This window comes from Hippocampus zosterae, chromosome 8 (assembly GCF_025434085.1).
Source record: "Hippocampus zosterae strain Florida chromosome 8, ASM2543408v3, whole genome shotgun sequence".
NCBI lineage: Eukaryota > Metazoa > Chordata > Actinopteri > Syngnathiformes > Syngnathidae > Hippocampus > Hippocampus zosterae.
Window position 1 is genome coordinate 12,590,742 of NC_067458.1, and position 21,365 is coordinate 12,612,106.

The 21,365-nt window shown below is 45.9% G+C and overlaps 1 protein-coding gene across 2 annotated transcripts in view; it reads left to right on the plus strand.

The window, feature by feature from the left end:
• Positions 1 to 21,365, plus strand: part of LOC127606352 (uncharacterized) — a 674,358-nt gene that overhangs the window by 440,785 nt on the left and 212,208 nt on the right. The window contains exon 2 of one of the 2 annotated variants that reach the window (XM_052074644.1): positions 2,643 to 2,930. The exons of the other annotated variant lie outside the window; for it this stretch is intronic. The gene's annotated coding sequence lies outside the window, so the exon portion shown is untranslated. Of the gene's footprint in view, positions 1 to 2,642; positions 2,931 to 21,365 lie in introns of those variants that run through there. 2 annotated transcript variants of the gene reach the window in all.

A 21,365-nucleotide genomic window follows, 5' to 3' on the forward strand; every position in this document is an offset into this window, starting at 1 on the left:
AGCCAGCAACAGCATCACAAACAGAACAACATGGACCACAATACACGCACTCAGTTCAGACCACCTTCCTATCAAAATCACACACAACACGCGTGCTCCTTTCCGCCTACAACAACACCTTCAAACTTACACAAATTACAGGAAAGCAGACTGGGAAGGATACACCTCTGAAATAGAATCAGCACTGGAGAACTTAACCATACCTGACAACATCCACACAGCCAACACCATGCTCACAAACCTCATAATTACAGCAGACAAACACCACATACCCCACGGAAAAATAAAAAGCAAATCACTTCTCCTACCACAACACATCAGAACACTCATCAGCCAAAGAAACGACATCAGACAACAAAACCACCAAGACCCACGCATCACAGACCTAAACAAAGAAATAGACAAACAAATCCAAAAACACAAACAAGAGCTATGGAAAGAACACTTAACGGATGCATGGAACCACAGACACAAACAATACATACTCTGGAACACAGTAACAAGACTATCTAACAAAGAACAAAAAGCACCAGAAAACACCACAATACAGTTCGGACAACACACGGCAATATCCAACAAACAGAAAGCACGAGCATTCAACAAACAATTCACCAACATAATACAACACAAAACCAACAGAACATACAGACAACTACAACGCAAAATACGAAAACTCAACACCACGCCCATAACCATCACAGAACAACAAGTCAAACAAGCACTACAACGCTCCAAAAACAACAACTCCACAGGCCCAGACAACATAAACATCAGACATCTGAAACACCTAGGCCCCAAAGCAATAACACTACTCACACACACTTACAACACATCACTCAACACCAACACCATCCCCGCAATATGGAAGACTGCAAAAATAATCCCAATACCAAAACCCAACAAAAACCACGCACTCGGCCCATCTTACAGACCAATAGCACTACTCAGCCCAATAGCCAAAACAATGGAAAAGGTAATACTACCCTTCATTACCAACAACACTCAACTACCCTCTCACCAACACGGCTTCCGAAAACAACACTTCACAACCACAGCACTACACCACATACACAACATCATAGCCACAGGTTTCAATCAACAAAAACCACCACAACGAACAGTTGCCATAGCCCTAGACATGTCCAAAGCCTTTGACACGGTAAACCTACACACACTCACAAACAAACTCAACAACACTAACACCCCAAACATCATCATCAAATACATCTTCAACTACATAAGGGGACGCAGACAATACACTCAATACCGGGGGGAAACATCAGAACATAGAAACACGAAAACGGGGGTACCACAGGGGGGAGTACTTTCACCAACACTATTCAACATATACATGGCAGACTTACCACAACCACCTCCAAATGTACACACAGTTACATATGCAGACGACATCACCATTTTATCCACACATGTCAAACCACAACAGGCACAACAACAAGTACAAAAATATCTCCACGACATATACAACTGGACAAAACAGAACCAACTCACACTCAACGCAGACAAAACCACCACCACTCTGTTCACACCGGATCCGGCAGACTACAGCAACAGACTCACTTTACAAATAGATAACACCACCCTACCCACAGTCCGCGAACCCAAAATACTGGGATTAACATGGGACCCCAAACTCACCTTCTCAAAACACACACAACACACTAACCCGCGCCAAGCAATCAAACAAAATACTTAAAGCCTTAACAACCACTCACTGGGTAAAATCCAAAGAAACTATACTCACCACATACAAAGCAACCACACTCACACGCCTCGAATACGCAAACACTATATGGTCACCAACACTATCGGACACAAACAAGACAAAACTCCAGACCACACAGAACACAGCACTCAGAATAGCAACAGGATGCACACAAGACACAAACATACAACACTTGCATGAGGAAACAAAAACTCTCCCACTGAACACCCATCTAAAACTACACGCATCGCAAATCAGACAAAAAGCCCAACACCCAACCCACCCACTACACCCACTCACTCAACAACCACCACCACCCAGACAAAAGAAACAAACAATCTTCCACAACAACAACTACACACACAACAAAGACACAGCACCACAGGACACCAACAACGACACCATAAAACAGAACATGAAAGACATACACACCCACTTTGTACAAACACACTTGGACACCAGACAACACAACAAAGTAATACATGCACCAGCACCAGAAATAGACCCATCAGAGCAAGACCTACCACACAGAACCAGACAACTCCTAGCACAACTCCGAACCTCTGTGCGGAGTATGGACTGGAAACCCCATGGTCAAAATGGGAAACACCTCCGAAGGTGGTGGAGAATGACAGAGCGAAGATCCTGTGGGACTTCCAGATCCAGACTGACAAGATGGTAATGGCGAACCAACCAGATACCCTGATCATAGATAAAGGGCAGAGGAAGGCCGTTGTAGTGGATGTAGCGGTCCCAAGTGATGGAAACATCAGAAAGAAGGAACACGAGAAACTCGAGAAATCCCAAGGGCTCAGAGAGGAGCTGGAGAGAGCCTGGAAGGTAAAGGTGACAGTCGTGCCTGTGGTGGTCGCAGCACTCGGCAGTGACCCCCAAACTAGATGATGAGTGGTTGCAACAGATCCCGGGAACAACATCGGACATCTCAGTCCAGAAATGTGCAGTGCTGGGAACAGCAAGGATACTGCGCAGAACCCTCAAGCTTCCTGGCCTCCGGTAGAGGACCCGAGCTGAATGAGGGACAGACAGCACCCGAGGGTGGGTGAGAGGAGGATTTTTTTTTTTTTTTTAATATATACAGTCCCTGATTGACTATTGTGTTCTTGAGATACAGCACAAACATTGCTGATTACTTCAGCGTTCATCCTTTCCCTATGGAATACAATGTTAACAGAGTGGTGGCTTGCTGACATGGTGATGCACTGCAGTTCCAAAACAACAATGGCGGAGCCACACGGGTTTGCAACAGAAAAAAAAAACACAAGCAGCCAACACCTGACCAAAAAGATGTTTGTGAGAAATATAACAACAAAAAAGTCACCGATGCAAAAGCACAGAGACTATGTTTATATGCAGACGTACTATATGCTCATGCATACTTGACATTTTCAATGGTCAATTTCAACACCAGGTTGGTCATATTTTTTTTACAAAGAAAACACCTTTATTTCAGCCTTGTAACAGGACTGTACTGTGTTATGGCTGCTTCATCATCGCCGTCGTGAGTCGTTATGAGTACAAATATTTTTATTTGGTGATATTTCTCTCTTAATATACTGTATGATACATTTTAACTGTGTTTGATCATTTAAAAAATGTGTTAAAACACCATTTTTTTTTAACGTTCTGGAAATGATTTTATAACTTGCCTAAGGTGTGTAAATTGAAGGAAACAACTGTAACATTCGTTCATCTATTTTCTATACTGCTCATGAGAGTCACAGGTGACCTGGATCCTATCCCAGCTCAATCCCGATGATAGGCATGATAAACCCTGGTCGCCTCTCTATTGCAGGGCACTTATCGACAAACATCCATTCACACCTAAGGATTTGTTTAGTTTTCAATTAACCCAAAAAGTGTGGTTTTGGAATGCAGGAGGAAGCCAGAGTACTGGCATAAAATCCCAACAAACATGGAGAGTGCATGCAAACTTCTGGAGGCCCAAGCTCGGATTCTAACAACCGACCTCAGGACTGTTAAGTGACCACAACATATTATATATAATTTTACTTTGACCTTAATGAGTAACTTTTTTATTCAGTTCACATACTGTAAATACTTTTTAAAAAATGTATAATTTTCAAAGGCATTAAAAAGTTACTGAAGTTTTTTTTCTTTTTAAGGTAACCTCTATCCGCTGTTGCAGCATGATCTAATGGTTGGTTACTTTAGGCCAGTGGTCATCAACTAAAAATGCTGTAGGTCCACTTTTGTTTTTTTTAATAAGACCAAGGTCCGATTCCATGCACGGGAATCACGGGTAGCAGGGCTATATGCCCATTTAGTATGGTAAAGCCAAGCTTATACAAATCAACACTCCTCACAACAAATCAATAATGGGGTGCATGAAAATAACAATTATTCACTTTGCCAGTACACAGCAAATAATGAGAGGTATTGTGTTGAGGCACAGGAACTCTTTTATTTTGTTACGTTGTGCCTGCTTAATAATACAAATAGCCCTTTCAGGGAAATAAGACATTTTTACTTTAACTTTGTTAAACAGTAGTTGTGTTTTTTCCCTTACTTTAACAAAAACAAAACACTAATTTTACCAAAATAAATACTAAACATGAAAACAAAAATATCATTTTCATGTGTACAATTCCTCTTTTCAAATCCCCTCTCCCCCTTAAAAATATATCAGAAGAGGTCGTGTTTTCCCGGTGCTTTGTGCTGTCATTTACCGTCCTCATAAATACAACAAAGACTTTTAAAGCAAATTTTCAACCTTTCTTGCGGAAATCAGGCTGAGATATGATCGTATCCTCTTAATGGGGGATTTTAATAATATAACATGTCCTCGGGGTATCGAGGAAACCACAGTCAGGTGGTAACAATTCAATCAAAGCGTTGTACTCACCAGTACCTGCCGAAGTCTCCGTAAGACACAGAAAATCCAAGTCATAGAAAGGAAATACTCCCTCGGAATATCGGTCTTGTTCGTCAGCGACCGGGCGTTTAACAACGCGATCCTTGTGGAAGTAGCAACGGGGGGATTGCCTCTGTCAATCGCCGAGGGGGAATTCCCTCAAAAGGTTTCGCTGGGTTGGGTACCCGGCGGCTGGGTGTTAGGTTCCGAGGTCGGCCGGGTCGCGATGGCACCGGCGGGGGAGCGGTCCCCGACGCCGGCCGCGGCCCGGCCTGGACTATGGGAGCGTAGGCAGGGCGAACGGCGACGCCCATCGAGGTCGGTCGCGCTCCGGGCGACGGGAGTGCCGGGGCGCGACGGGGTGCGCCGGCGCCGCCGCCGACGGCATCGCGGGGTCGGGCCGCGGGGGCCGGGGGGCGCTTCGGGGTCGGGGTGCGGGACGAGCAGGCGACCGGCCAACGACCGGCACCGTACCCACCGCACGCCCGTCCCCCTCACGCCGTCCCGGCCCCGCGCCTCTCCCCGCGGGCCGCCTTCGAACGTCGCCACCGCCGCCGCCGTCGCCTCCGCCGTCCCCCCCGCGCACTCGGCGCTTCCTGCTTTCGTGGTCCGGGGGCCGGGGCGCGCCGGGGTGCGCCGGCGCCGCCGCCGACGGCATCGCGGGGTCGGGCCGCCGGGGCCGGGTGGCGCTTCGCGGTCGGGGCGGGGGGGAGCAGGCTACCGGCCAACGACCGGCACCGTACCCCCCACACGCCCGTCCCCCTCACGCCATCCCGGCCCCGCGCCTCTCCCCGCGGGCCGCCTTCGAACGTCGCCGGCGCCGCCGCCGTCGCCTCCGCCGTCCCCCCTCGCATCCTGCTTTCGGGGTCTGGGGGCCGGGGCGCGCCGGGGTGCGAGAAAGGCGCGTTGGGAGAGCCAACGACCGTTAGCAAGCACGAGGCGACGGGGTCGAGGGCACACCACGCCGGAGCGATCGAAGTTTGTCTCAGATTCCGTTTTAGCTTCACAAGCTGACCACTGCGTTTGCTGCGGCGGCGCTTCCGTGAAGGGAGCGAGCGAACGCGGAAGAGATCAACCGGCAGGTTAGCCAAGAACGGAGGTAGCGTCTTTTCACCAGTCTTGCCAAAACGCGTGTGTATTGGGATAGACGCGTGCCGACGGTTATGTATGGGCACGCCTTAAATTCAAATGAGCCAATCAGCGTATCGTATATGCTGACGCTTAGGTATGGGCACACCGTAAATTCAAATGGGCCAATCAGCGCATAGTATATGCTGACGCTTAGGTATGGGCACCTAAAATTCAAATGAGCCAATCAGGGCATCGTAAATGCTAACGCATATGTGTGGGCATACCTTCATTTCAGAGGAGCCAATCAGCGCATCGTTATCGCCACATGCCCTCCTCAGACAGGGTCTCCAGTTAGTCAAACATTATACACACAAAGTCGCGCTGCTGCGGTCCTCTGCATTGCATTTGTTGGTGCACGCAAATACAACAGATAATTTTAACAAGCGATCGCGGTAATGCGCAGATTATAGTCCAAACATATAAAATGTATAACATAAAAATCACTTGATAATTTTTTATTTGATACAATTTGCCGTGGGTCTGGACAGAGAAGGCTCGGGCAGAGGAGGTCAGCGGTCCGGTCGTGGATTGCGGTCCGCCTGTTGAGGAAGACTGCTTTAGGCAAAACATGCAATACAGCAACTGGTTTGGCATGTGTTGGCATCACAGGGAAGACTCCATTAGTGAAATGGAGGAGCTATCTTGGTAATGGTTGGTATCCTAAGTCAAGCCATTTGACAGCCACTGTTGGATTCACCTGACGCTTTAAGAGGGGCGAAGCTGCCACTGACAGGCGACCGTTCGCGCGAGGTATATAAAAGCAGAGTCGCATTATGTTGCGTTAGTGAAAACACTCGCTTCTTCGTCGGCATGGCCCAATGATAAGCTACGCTTGTACTTTTATTTAACAGAAATCTAAAGTTAGCTTTAGATTGATCATGACCGGTTGCTTTGTTTGTCTGCTTTGCATTATGTCCGTTGTGCTTTGTTTGTAATCACAGTCATTACCGCTCGCAATCGGCAATGTAAACAGCGTGGGCTAAAGTGTTGTTAAAACAGTGGTGTCTTTATTTAACTCATTATGCATAGTTTTCATGTTTGTCCAGCCGTAATTTGATTTTGAACGAAGTACATTGCGTTGCAGCTGGGCTTAATCATGCCGGCGCTCCACTTCCGGTTTGGACCGTTGGGAGTTGTAGTTCTTTTGTTCGGGTCGACTTGATATGTTTGTGATATATGGTTTCTTACGTTTAAAATAATGAATTATAATACATGGTGAGATCACGGTTGATTAAAGTATTTATTAAATGTATTGTTAAAAGGAGTTTCAACTCCCACCTCCGACAGAGCTTTTCCCATGTTCCGGGGGAGACGGGGGACATTGAGTCCGAGTGGACCATGTTCCGTGCCTCTATTGTTGAGGCGGCCAATCTGAGTTGTGGCCGTAAGGTGGTTGGTGCCTGTCGTGGCGGCAATCCTCGTACTCGCTGGTGGACACCGGCAGTAAGGGATGCCGTCAAGCTGAAGAAGGAGTCCTATCGAGCCTTTATGGCCTGTGGGACCCCAGAGGCAGCTGACGGGTATCGACTGGCCAAGCGGACCGCGGCTTCGGTGGTCACCGAGGCAAAAACCCGAGCGTGGGAAGAGTTCGGTGAGGCCATGGAAGCCGACTTCCGGACGGCTTCGAGGAAATTCTGGTCCACCATCCGACGTCTCAGGAGGGGGAAGCAGTGCACCACTAACACTGTGTACAGTGGGGATGGGGCGCTGCTGACTTCGACTCGGGACGTTGTGAACCGGTGGGCAGAGTACTTCGAAGACCTCCTCAACTCCACCAACACGCCTTCCTTTGAGGAAGCAGAGCCTGGGGACTCTGAGGTGGGCTCTCCTATCTCTGTGGTTGAAGTCACCGATGTGGTTAAAAAGCTCCTCGGTGGCAAGGCCCCGGGGGTGGATGAGATCCGCCCGGAGTTCCTCAAGGCTCTGGATGTTGTGGGGCTGTCCTGGTTGACACGCCTCTGCAACATCGCGTGGTCAACGGGGAGAGTGCCTCTGGATTGGCAGACCGGGGTGGTAGTCCCTCTTTTTAAAAAGGGGGACCGGAGGGTGTGTTCCAACTACAGAGGGATCACACTCCTCAGCCTCCCTGGTAAGGTCTATTCAGGGGTGCTGGAGAGGAGGGTCCGTCAGGAAGTCGAGCCTCAGATTGAGGAAGAGCAGTGTGGTTTTCGTCCCGGCCGTGGAACAGTGGACCAGCTCTACACCCTTAGCAGGGTCCTTGAGGGTATGTGGGAATTCGCCCAACCAGTCTACATGTGTTTTGTGGACTTGGAGAAGGCGTTTGACCGTGTCCCTCGGGGAGTTCTGTGGGGGGTGCTTCGTGGGTATGGGGTACCGAACCCCCTGATACGGGCTGTTCGGTCACTATACCACCGATGTCAGAGTTTGGTTCGCATTGCCGGCAGTAAGTCGGAATCGTTTCCAGTGAGGGTAGGACTCCGCCAAGGCTGCCCTTTGTCGCCGATTCTGTTCATAACCTTTATGGACAGAATTTCTAGGCGCAGCCGAAGCGTTGAGGGGGTCCGTTTTGGGGGCCTCAGTATTACATCCCTGCTTTTTGCAGATGATGTGGTGCTGTTGGCTCCTTCAAACGGGGCTCTCCAACTCTCACTGGAGCGTTTCGCAGCCGAGTGTGAAGCGGTTGGGATGAAAATCAGCACCTCCAAATCTGAAACCATGGTCCTCAGTCGGAAAAGGGTGGAGTGCCCCCTCCGGGTCGGGGAGGAGATCTTACCCCAAGTGGAGGAGTTCAAGTATCTTGGGGTCTTGTTCACGAGTGGGGGTAGGAGGGAGCGGGAGATCGACAGGCGGATCGGTGCAGCGTCTGCTGTGATGCGGACGTTGTATCGGTCTGTCGTGGTGAAGAAGGAGCTGAGCCAAAGGGCGAAGCTCTCAATTTACCGGTCGATCTACGTCCCAACCCTCACCTATGGTCACGAGCTATGGGTCGTGACCGAAAGAACGAGATCCCGGATACAAGCGGCTGAAATGAGTTTTCTCCGCAGGGTGTCCGGGCTCTCCCTTAGAGATAAGGTGAGAAGCTCGGTCATCCGGGAGAGGCTCAGAGTCGAGCCGCTTCTCCTCCACATCGAGAGGAGCCAGATGAGGTGGCTTGGGCATCTGATTCGGATGCCTCCTGAGCGCCTCCCCGGTGAGGTGTTCCGGTCATGTCCCACCGGGAGGAGACCCCGAGGAAGACCCAGGACACGCTGGAGAGACTATGTCACCCAGCTTGCCTGGGAACGACTCGGGATCCCCCGGGGAGAGCTGGAAGAAGTAGCTAGGGAGAGGGAAGTCTGGGCTTCCCTGCTAAAGCTGTTGCCCCCGCGACCCGGCCCCGGATAAGCGGTAGATGATGGATGGATGGATGGATGGATGGATGGTATTGTTAAAAGTATTAATTAATGTAAATTCTATACTTATTTACACCGTGATGCAGAAAGAAAGATATATTCTGCATTTGTGTGCTTTAGGTTATTACCTGCTTCTGCTACTGCAACTACTTTCATTTCATCTACATCGACTTTTGCTACAAAATGTCCAAATAAATGTATCAAGAAAGTACAGAAAGAGTGATCCTTCCATGCTGGCCGACGATCCCTTTTCAGAGGGCCGTGAAAAACGGAATTAACTGAACAGCCACAGTGTTTAAAAGATTGCAGCAAGGGTGGGCATGATAAATGTCCCCTGCAGTGGGCTTCACACGGAACAATTACAAGAAATGTACGATGAGAGCACTTGCTTTCCATACTTGGTTTTATAACTTCGGCGATGAAGTTTGATCGAGCCAACTGATTTGTCTGGCAAATTAGCTTTAGCATGTCTCGCAGCGGGCGGCCCGGTAGTCCAGTGGTTAGCACGTCGGCTTCACAGTGCAGAGGTACCGGGTTCGATTCCAGCTCCGGCCTCCCTGTGTGGAGTTTGCATGTTCTCCCCGGGCCTGCGTGGGTTTTCTCCAGGTGCTCCGGTTTCCTCCCACATTCCAAAAATATGCATGGCAGGCTGATTGAACACTCTAAATTGTCCCTAGGTGTGAGTGTGAGCGTGGATGGTTGTTCGTCTATGTGTGCCCTGCGATTGGCTGGCAACCGATTCAGGGTGTCCCCCGCCTACTGCCCGGAGACGGCTGGGATGGGCTCCAGCACCCCCCGCGACCCTAGTGAGGATCAAGCGGTACGGAAGATGAATGAATGAATGAATGAATGTCTCGCAGCGTGATTCAACACTTACAACAATTGGAGGCAAATTGTTTTTTGCATTTGGGCGTCTGGTGCCATGACGAATGGCTCTTCTCAAAATGGGTAGGCGCCATTTAGCCATCAAATTAAATGTTTTTTAATCAGTTGGTGTTTTTAATGGTGGCTATGTGCAGCATCAGTTGTGCTCAATGTCGACCATTGAAGGAAACAAATATGGTCGCCTTGTAATTGAAATTGCTGTGATACCTCAGTTAAATCGTGGCATTATGATGGTATTATTTTGGTTTGCTCTTTTATTCAGTTTTATCATGCATTTTGTTTCTCCCTACAAGGACTTTGGAATAGGTTTGTGGTTGTTTTAATGGGCATACAGTTGAGAGAAAAAGTTGTTAGTATCTAGGTAGTGTGTGCAAGTGCTTGCCAAGAGAATTATATATATATATATCGAAAAATATTACATGCTATTAATTTCAAACTCTGGTTAACTTGGTCAGAACTGTTAGGTTTCCGTAACAATGAATAATTGACTTCAGTAGGGGCTAAAGGGCAACCCGACATCACCAAAATCCGCAGGATTGGATTCCAACCACCAAACACAAATACATGCACCACGATGGCAGTTATATAAAGCACACAACTTCGGTCTTCTTCCATGGTAACCCATTCAAATAATGTGTTTAGAGAAAACGTTTTTATTTACATTTGGGGTTATGTTATTATTTGATCGATAACCTAGCATTATACACTGCTCTAAAGTCAAACATGAATGTTTCTGCATTCTTTAAATTTCCCTCCCTATCCTTGATTTAACAATGATTGATCACAGGAAATTATTTAATTCAGAGACAGAGTTAAAAAAATAAATAAAAATGAAACACATTGTTAGAGTATGTAATTATTTTGTCACACTTAATTAAAGTAATTTCAGTTTTCTATTCAGGTTTGCACTCTGAATGTGTTCCCCAAAATGATATGTAGCAATGCAGAATACTGTGGCTTCTTTTTTACTCAGAACTAATCATTAATTTCCTGGCTTATTGTGGTCGATATCACTAAGATAAAAGATCAGATATGTGAGAAATTTAGAGAACTTGAGACAACCAAAACACAAGCGCATGAATAAATACAGAGATGGGCATTCCGTGCCTTGGACGGACATACATCTAATTTTGGGATGGAGGCTGAGAGTTTTTTAAAAAGGACGGACTAAGCGAGGACGGAAGTGGCTTTTCTTAAGGATATACTGTAGTGTTGGGAGGCAAAACAACAAAGCGAGAATGTAGCCACTGTATTTTCTTAACAGGCTATTTCATATCAAGATTATTTTTATTGGAACACTACCATCAAGTGTACAGTCAGAGAGGAAAACAAAGTGCTCACAGACACCCATTTCACTAACAATAAATCCAGCCGGTTAAGAAAGCAAGCTGTGTTGCTTGTCTCTTGGTATCCGCCCACCATGATGGATAGGATTTCTAAAAGTAAAGTTATTATTATGATTTTGTATTGCAAAATAATAGTACTGAGTTGCTTATCACTAAGACATAAAAATAAATAAATAAATAACAGTTATGTCATTTTGGTTTGATTGATGACTCGTCTTATCTGCAACAACCAATCACGGGGTTACCGAAACTAAGGTTTGGTACGGATGCGTATACACAATGAATTTGTCAATGTTTTCATGTGAGAGTCCTGCACATTTTTCAAAATGTTTGCTCTTCCACCGGAGGTACGGAGGTGGTCATGGAAACGATCTTTTGCCTTGTACAAAAACTATTTACAAAGTGCATCAATCCACTAAGGTTGGCTATGATACACCGTGGAATTATGGTTAATGTTTCACAGAGAAATTAGCTCACGTTTTATCATTCTCATCCACTGACGTTGTGGAAAGCATGCTCCACTCAAATTAATTTCCTAACGCCTGCACAGGGCTCCATTTTTTTGGGACACTCTGAATAACCAAAGGTCACATTTAAACATCAATTAGAGTTTCTGAACAGTCTGAGTGAAGCAGTGCGTTCAGAGCACTATTTCTGAACGCACCCATAATGGGGGAACATGAATTTTGGGGGTCGGCAAGCTGTAGGGCGCTTTGGAAATACAATCTGAGTGCACAGTGCTGCCCGTTTAGAAACTCAAGAGCATTGTTCAAATGTGCCGTTCCGTTGTTCAGAGTGCACCAAAAACAGAGTGCCAGTGCTTGCCCCTCAGTGCTCCAATGGGGGACACAGTGAGGCAGTGCAGCGGGCAGTCCAGAAGGAAAAGAGTTCAAACACAAGCTGCTGATTGGTTTAGAACACTGGCTGCGGGGAGCACGCTCTGCCTCAGAACGGCAGTGCTGAAGATGAAAATGTACTGCCCTGAAGAGTATTTTGAAGTAAATGCACAATTAGGGATTGAAACCACGTGACCAATGTCTCCAAGAGGTGGGCAAAAGCAAGCCAACAGACAGCTACTTCGCTCCCCAGCCTGTGTAAACATGGGTAAATAGTCTGTTTGCTCTCTGGAATGTGCTGGGAGCTAAAAGGAATGAGCCAGAGGTCAACAGCCAGACCTGATCATTTACACATTAAGCAGAAATCTGGTTGACCCAAGCTGAATGGCTCTTGAACCCCAAGGAGGAAACAGCAGTGGACTGTGCCTGCATAGAAAAACAGCAAAAGCGCAAACCTACTCAGAACATTCATCCATCCATTTTCTGATCCGCTTTATCCTCACAAGGGTCGCAGAGGGTGCTGGAGGCTAACTCAGCTGTCTTCAGGCAGTAGGCGAGGGACACCCTGAACCGGTTGGCAGCCAATCGCAGGGCACACAGAGACGAACAACCAACCGCGCTCACACTCTCACCTCGGGACAACTTACGAGTCTTCAATCAGCCTGCCATGCATGTTTTTGGACCCAGGCAGGAATGGGGAGAACATGCAAATTCCACGTAGGAAGGCCGCAGTCGGAATTGAACCCTGCACCTCTGCACTGTGAGGCGGACGTGCTAAACAGTTGTCTACCATGCCGCATATTAGTAGTAGTAGAAGTAGTATTCAGTGTGGCTTGCCACTCTCTTTGATGGTTGATTTAACAGAATTGTATTTACAGCACGTTTTGTCACAGGTCATTAAGTACTTTTGACTTCATTTACACTGTGAGGTTGACGTACTAACCACTCGACCACCGGGCCGCCATTGTAAATGGTCTAAGTACTATTGTTAAATTCGTTGTTCTCTCTTCATTCCTTTTTTCGTCTTTTGTTGTCTCGTAGCCCTGATACTGTAACATGTTACTGGGGGCTCAGTAATTGTCATATTACAAAATGTTCTCAGTAACTAATTATATGACGTTGTTACAGCCTCAATGTAATATATGACTGTAACAATGAGTTACCTCCAATACTGGTTGCTGAGGGGGCGCAGTGTGCAGGATGCTCGTCAAAGAGGAAGGTCGGGGTCTGTCTCGGTGTTCTAGGGCTATGCGCCCCTTATCTGCGACCCTCACATTCAAGTGTACGGACAAATGGGACACTTGGTTCTCGTCAACATACAAATCTAGGGCTAAGGGACAAGAGGAGAGTAAAGGGGTGGCATTGGAATTGGGCCTGACTATATTTATAGAGCATTTCAGAGAAAAAAAAAACTAACTGGTGTACGTAGATTGAACATCAAACACAATAATTAAAATCTGCTTACACTGATAATAATTCAGTAATTTCTCATTTGATCCACTCAGTACTAATCTTGAAAGAGAAAATAAAATAAATAAAGTACAAAGTAAACTGATTGCCAGCTGCACTAACTCTAAAAACAATCATTTTTTACCGTCGGTGCTTCTTTGCAAATTTGGAGGTTTGACAGCAAGAAGTGCTTGCGTTATATCAACATTTGTGGTGCGGCTTTATTTACTGCTTCTATTTGACAATCACTCCTTTAAATAAGCATAAGTAATAATGAAGCTGGACTTTAGCTTTTATTTTTGTGATAGTGTTTCCCAAACACAAACACCAACAGGATCATGTTAGACCTTAGCTGAAGAATAAATAAAGCCACTAAGAACGTTTTTTTGGGGGGGGGGGGGGGGGGACAAAACAAATGGAGATGTTGGTGTTCTAGGTGGAGTGCTTGACTGTTGTCTCATTGCTACTTTATGACCAAATAATGAATTCCTTTTTTTTCCATCCAAAATGTGTCCATATGAAATGAAGTTTCGTTCAGTGATATTACAAACAATATTTAAAAAATAATAATATATTGCCACCTTCAATAAACTGAACAATTTCAGTAACCCTTTTGACAGAGGGCCAGAGGGCTGATATGAGCCCATCTCATCGAGCCGGCCACGCTTAGTACAGTCAGACCTTACACAATGCTGGGCATTTAACCAAAGTGCAGCATTGTGTAAAGTCAAATGCTTACCTCCAAAAATAATGTGATTCATGCTACAGAATAGATGGTATGAGGTTCACCTCTTTTTGAGCAACTACATAAGAAAATAGCCCAACAGTTTAAGGACAATGTTCCTCAACGTACTGTTGCAAAGCATTTAGGGATTTCATAACCTACGGTCCATAATATCATCAAAAGGTTCAGGTAATCTGGACTTATCACTGCATATAAGGACGAAAACCAACATTGAATACCCGTGACCTTCAATCCCTCAGGGGGCACTGTGTGAAAAATCGACATCAATGTGAAAACGATATCACCACATGACCTCAGGAACACTTTAGAAAACAATGTTGGTAAATGCAGTTCGGTGCCACATCCCAAAGTGCAACTTAGAACTCTACTTTACAAAGCAAAGGCCATTTATCAACAACACCCAGAAATGTCGCCGGCTTCTTTGGGCTGATGCAAAGTGGAGAAGTGTTGTCTGACGAGTCCACATTTCAAATTGTTTTGGAAAACTCTGTACATCATGCGTCTTGGCCAAAGAAGAAAGAACCTTCCGGACTGGTATGGATGCAAAGTTCAAAAGCAAGCGCTAGTGATGTTATGGGGTTGTGATCGTGCTAATGGCATGGCTAGCTTGCACATCTGTGAAGGCAAACATTATGCTAAAAAGTATATACAGGTTTTGGAGAGACATATGCTGCCATCCAAGCAATGTCTTATTCATGAATGTGCCTCTTTATTTAACTAAGACAATGCCAAACCAGATTCTGCACAAGTTCCAACAGCGTGTCTTTGTAGTAGAAGAGTGTAGGTATTAGGATGGCCTGGCTGCATTCCAGACCTGTCTCCCATTGAAAATGCGTGGCGCATCATGAAGCGTAAAATACGGAGACCTCGGACTGTCGAACAGCCAAAGCTGTACATCAAGCGAAATGGGGAAGAATTCCACCTACAAAGCCTCGACAATTAGTGTCCTCGGTTCCCAAATGTTTATTGAATGTTGTTAAAAGAAAAGGTGATGTAACACGGGAGTAAACCTTACCATGCTTTTTTGGAATGTGTTACAGCCATAAAATTCTACGTTAATGATTATTTGCTAATAACAATGAAGTTTAACAGTTTCGACAATAAATATTCTGCATAACGTATTCCAATAAATATAAGTTGAACGTGATTTGCAAATCATTGTATTCTGTTTTTATTCATGTTGAACACAATGTCCTAACTACATCGTAATTGGGTTTGTAAAATGCTGGCTGAGATAAATGGATTTTGAAATTCAGACTCGACATTAAATTATTGGAGACAAGTGTCTCCAATAATTTAAATGTCCCGGGAACATTTGTTTGCTCTCAAAATTGTTTCAGGCCAGATCTGGGTCACGAAATAGGAATCAAATCATTTTACATTTGAAATGAAAAAAACAAAAACAAACGTGATCAGATGAAACAAGTACCGGTAAGTGTCAACAAACAAGCCTGTGTAAAAAGAATTGTTCACTTTTTTTGTTAAAACACGGAAAAGAAGAACGGCAGTAAAAATAATGAAACAGCGCTGTCTGTTGAGGAGAAAGCAAACACAAAGAGAAAAAGACTGGGTGATAAGCAGAGACAAACAGGAGATTGAGAGGAGGACAAGCAGTGGAGCATGGCTAAAATGTTGGCAGCCAAGACAAAAAGAGAGATGGAGCAGAAGGCTTGTAAATTTTGGATGAGAGAAGTATACATGGCTCTGTGACTCACTGGAGCTGCCCCAGCGCTTGTGAGGGCAAGTGCTTTACACTCTCTTACACACACAAATTAACACACGCGCACATACACACTAAGGGTGTGGAAAATAATCGATATTAATCGATACATCGATGCGCACGTGCGCGATGCGAGTGCATCGGCTCATTCACTGGGTACGACGCGATTGACGGGTGAAATCGAGATTCATCACGATGCATTAGTGGGTATCGGTAAAATCCGATTCAAGCGCCGTTTTATTCATGTTAAACGTCACCTAGCTGCCCTTTCCTAAGCGCAATGAATGCACCATCATCATTTTGTGTTGAATACGGACGGAAGCCGCGAGTCACATGCAGTCCAGTACACAACTAGCAAAACACTATGTAAGTTCGCGCAGGCAGCAGCGAGGAAACTACTGTATTGAATGCTTCTGCAACATTCAGATCTTATGTTTGGAAATACTACGGCTTCGAAAAGAAAGACGGAAAGATTGATAAAAGCTCCGTAATTTGCAAAGAATGTCGCACTACGAAGCCATAAAACGGCAGCACCACAAATATGCAGACCACTTAAAACGATGGCACCACATCACCGACAAGTTTCCCGCCGCCTCCCCGTCCAGTCCCTAGTTGGACACCGGAGAAATTCTTGGCAAACCAGGTCAGGATCAGAAAAAAATCGCCTCTTATTTTGGGGGTCCCCTTGCAGCTCACTGTGACCGCGCAAGGAAAAACTATACAAGGATGACTCTTTTGGACATTTCATTTTGACACTCAGTGAGAGTGGTCTGTGCACGCTACAATACACACAGCAGCTTTGAGGCTGTGACTGCCACATTGTTTCAATTGTATTTTTTTTCCTGTCCTATGGAGATGGATATTTCATATAAGACACTCAGTGAGTCGTCTGTTTGTGTTTACACTACAGCAACAGCTGTGAGTTTCAGGTGCCATATTGTTTACATTTTCTTTGCACAAAACCCAATTGTGAAAGGGCTTAAATAAGTTGTTTTACACGTTCTACTGTTTATAAGGAATAAAGTGGTCTACTTTTTGCAATACCATACTGAATTCCATCTTTTTTAAAACTTTTTTTCTTTGTGTATTTGCATCATGTTTAATTGCACACACAATATCACAACAAATTGCACTGTATCGTATCGGATCGCATTGATTTGAACTACATCGTGAAGACGGTGAAACGTATCGCATCGTGTCGCCAGAAAATGTATTGTTTAAGTATCGCATCGCTGGTAGTGCATCGAGATGTGTATCGAATCGTCCTCAGTGCTGAGATTCACATCCCTAATACACACTCACTTCGCGTGCGCGCACACACACAAATACACTCGCAGAAATACATTAATACTGTTTGTTCTGTTCTTTCAAAAAAATATGTTGTCACATAAAATACTGCACGTGGACCCAACATGTGTTTATGGTGAGTTTGATCTTTTTTGGCCTGTGCCGAGAATTATTTGTCTTGAGCAGAATTAAATGTCTACAGCAATTCTCACTTGTGTGTGTGTGTGTGTGTGTGTGAGCAAACAAAGAGAACAGCCAAAAAGAAATAGAGGAAGAGAAAAAAAAAGCCTGAGTGAATAGATGGAGACTGAAGAGCGGCCAAACCCTGCGGCCCTCACCTCAACCACATCTTCATAAGCTGCAGTGCCTCCCTCTTCCCTCTACCCAGACCAGCCTTGGGGCCTGCAATAAATACATTTTCAATTACAAGCACCGGGGAGCACAAGAGGAAGAGGAGGAACGAGGAAGGAAGGAAGGTGGAGGGCCCTCCAGGAGTCTGACACAATCCCTTGGCTTGACACCTCTGACCATATCATGATATATATCAGTGCTATTGGCGCATGCATGCGAGCTAATCACTGGTTGACTATTTGCACACACTCATCGAAAACGAAATAGTCATCCACGGCGCACGCCTACTTCTTGCAAAAAGTCAGCGGGGATTGGTTCCAGTGCACACATGACCCAATGAGTATAAGGGCTATACAAAACTGATGGATGGGTACACTTGATGACATCTGATACTATCAAGCGTTGTCACAGATACCGTTACCGCAACATGCATAGCCTGGCATCTGGCAACATGGCATCCGTAAAGCAGGTGATGATAATTGACTTTCGAGAGGAAGTGACTCTTAGCTTATGATAGGCCAAACAACATGAATTTTAGTTCAATGCATCTCAAGGCATCAATTTAATGGCATGTAAGTTGTATGACTTGCCAAGCACAACTGTGACAGCATGCGTTTCAGTTTGGATCTACTTTGCGATCAGATATACCTAAAAAGCCAACAGCTGTCCCAACAACTGATGGAAACAAATACAACATTTTTAGCATCTTGACCAATTTCGAAAATTACAAGGTACTCCACACATAACACATATGCATGTAATGCTGTTACAGTACAGTGTGGTGTAGGCCCTACTCCTGATGACCAAAACAGCACACACGTAATGACATCCACCACCAGCAATTACATGTCTCCACCATCCCAAATCTCTGGCTAAGTAACAAGAGAAACCTGTGAGAGGCAGCATGGCTACACAGGACATATAGACCGCAGTAGAAAATGAAACAGAAGAAATAAAAGTTAGGCCAAGTGTTAGCTGATCTGGTAACTAGTCTTTCTCTTTGTACTTTTTATTGTGGCAAATGACTTGCGAGACACGTTCGACAAACACACACAACAACCATTTGCTCCTCTGTTGGTGTTCAGGAAAAACTGGAGAGCAGAGTAACCAAATACTGTACTCAAGTAACAGCGCAAGCTTTAGGTTGGTTCCTAAATGGCTATTGGTGCATTTGACGTTGTAATCATACACGTAAGGATTTGGGATTGTAAATACTGAACAGATTTCCCTTTGATGATTGCCGTCCCTGACTATTTTTCGAAAAACTAATCTCAACACACTTCACATCACAGCATAATCGCTCCAGATAAGGTTCTAGAGACATTGGATAATTGGGCCTTTGCTGACTTTGATGAGAGGACGATGCAAATGCGCAGACTTGTTAACCCGATTGTGTTAACTCAGCTTTAGCCAAAGTAAGAAGCAGAAGAACATTTTCATTCTGTGGGAATCTTGGCTATTCCTGATACAACACCGAACTCAAGTGGGCAGGCAAAAAACACCAAAGACTAAAGGTGGTATGTTTTTCCAGCACCAAGCCGAGTGCTGCCTCAGCTCCTGTCACTATTGCGCCGCCCTGGGTGACGCTCTCTTTTCTGAGCACCGTGACCACTCTGGTAATTACCTGGAGAAAAAAAAATGGGAGAGGGAGGCCTAGCATTCCGGGAGCGTCACAGAGGCTGTGTTTGTGTGGGCTGCCCAATTCCCCGATTCCAGGGTAGATGTGAAGGGATTTAGCAGTGCGAAAAATCCCCCCACGCCTGTCGCTCTTCCACAACTCACCCCACCCACTCCTTGATCTGCCCTTGCTTCCCAACAGGGGAGGAGAAAGCGGGTGGGAGGGGAGCGATGTGCTAGAGGTCAATGCAAATATGTGGCCAGGCCTCCCTGGCTGGGAAAGGTCAGTAGGTTGGGCGGACGGACGGGCGGCGGATGTTGTCATGACTGCTGATGCTGTAACGGGAGCAAAGTGGTACAGTTTGAGGTCACATTCAAAATCGAATCATTTGTGTGTGAAGGTTTCATTGTCTGGCAGTGGCGGTGCGGTACACTCCCGGAGACGGCCAGTTTGCTGGCGTCATCGGCGCTAACGAGCAGTGCGCTGTTGCTGTTTCCAAAGGCCTTGCCAAAAGCTCCCACACAGGGCCCCATTTCACGGCTGCGTGCTCAAGGTGTGGGACCCAGCGTGGGCCTCACAGCAGCTGAGAAAAATGATGTTTGGATTGCGTGTGCGCGCGTGTGGACAAGAGGCGGCCGCCGCAGTGAAACCCCACGCCGTTCTTCCGCCTCGATCCAATCAGCGCACTTGGGGGGGGCCACCGGCCTCGGCAGGCAGGGGGTTATGTGAGATGCGGTCTGACGACGGGAGTCGATGTGATTGAGGTCTCACTCCAAGCGAACATGCAGCTTTTTTGACAGACGTTGGCCTCATGCTCGGGCTGAGGTCTGCAATTACGCAGGACATAAACACAGTGAGCAGAGGCTAGGCCGCACCCCCGAAACCCCCCGGGAATACTTAATGGCACACAGCGACACTGCGGAGGCCGCGGCGCCTCAGGCAAGCACGCACAGACGGCCGTTGCGTGACTGAGGCAAGATGACCAGAGTGTAACACTGAAAGAGGGCGAGTGTCCGAAGAACACGCCCACCACTACATCCAACTGGATTGTCTTGTGCAAGAGTCTGAGGTCATCCCTTGGGTTGTTTTAATAATATTTTCCAGAGCGGTCATTTTGACACAGTAAAATAGCAAATAGCAGGACACATAAAGTTCGTTGGATTAGACCAAAATACATTTTTTTCAAGCGATTGTACAATTTATTTTCCAGCTTTCAAACGACTTTTGCATTATTGGAAAGTCTAGCTGCCAAATTGAAGACTGTAAAAGGTCACTTACAATGAAATGTAAAACCTCGATATGTTCAATGTTACAGGGTCCAATTCCAATGAAGTTGGGGCGTTGTATAAAACGGTAATAAAAACACAACACCATGATTTGCAAATCATTTTCAACCTGTATTCAACTGAAGACAAAGACAATAAATGTTATACGTGCATTCACCCAGAGACTCGAGTATGTCACTTCTGCACTTTCATAAAACGTACGCTCGCTGGGTGGAGTGACGTTGAAATCAGAGATTTCCGTGACAAGTCTCTCAGCAAGTACATTCTCCCGGCGACTCAAGCATCTTTCCTTCTCCATGTTAGCGGCAAGGCCGAAAACCAACACCGAATCCCAGTGACAATCGTTTCCTCAACCAACACGGCATTAAAAATTGTGTAAAGGATATTGTTACGTGGGAACATTTTGGATAACCACTGTCACTTTACAGAGTCCATAGTGACAGCTGGTCAGATGCAAGCGCAAGTTAAAATTCTCCCATGCAAAGCGAAAGCCATACTGTGCAACAACAAAAAGCCAGTGTTGTTTGACTTTTGAGGGACAATTTCCGCCTCAAATTGGGGTTGTTTTGATTTTTATTCTGATTTGACAATGTTTGGGTAATTTGACTTCCACCGTACGTTGACACACAACATACTCAGATTTATAGGCTCAAATAAACTAGGCCAACTTCCCTTCCACATGAGGATTTACCTTTCTCTGTTGAAAAAGCCTCACCCGCAACCACCCCCTCCTCCTATCCTG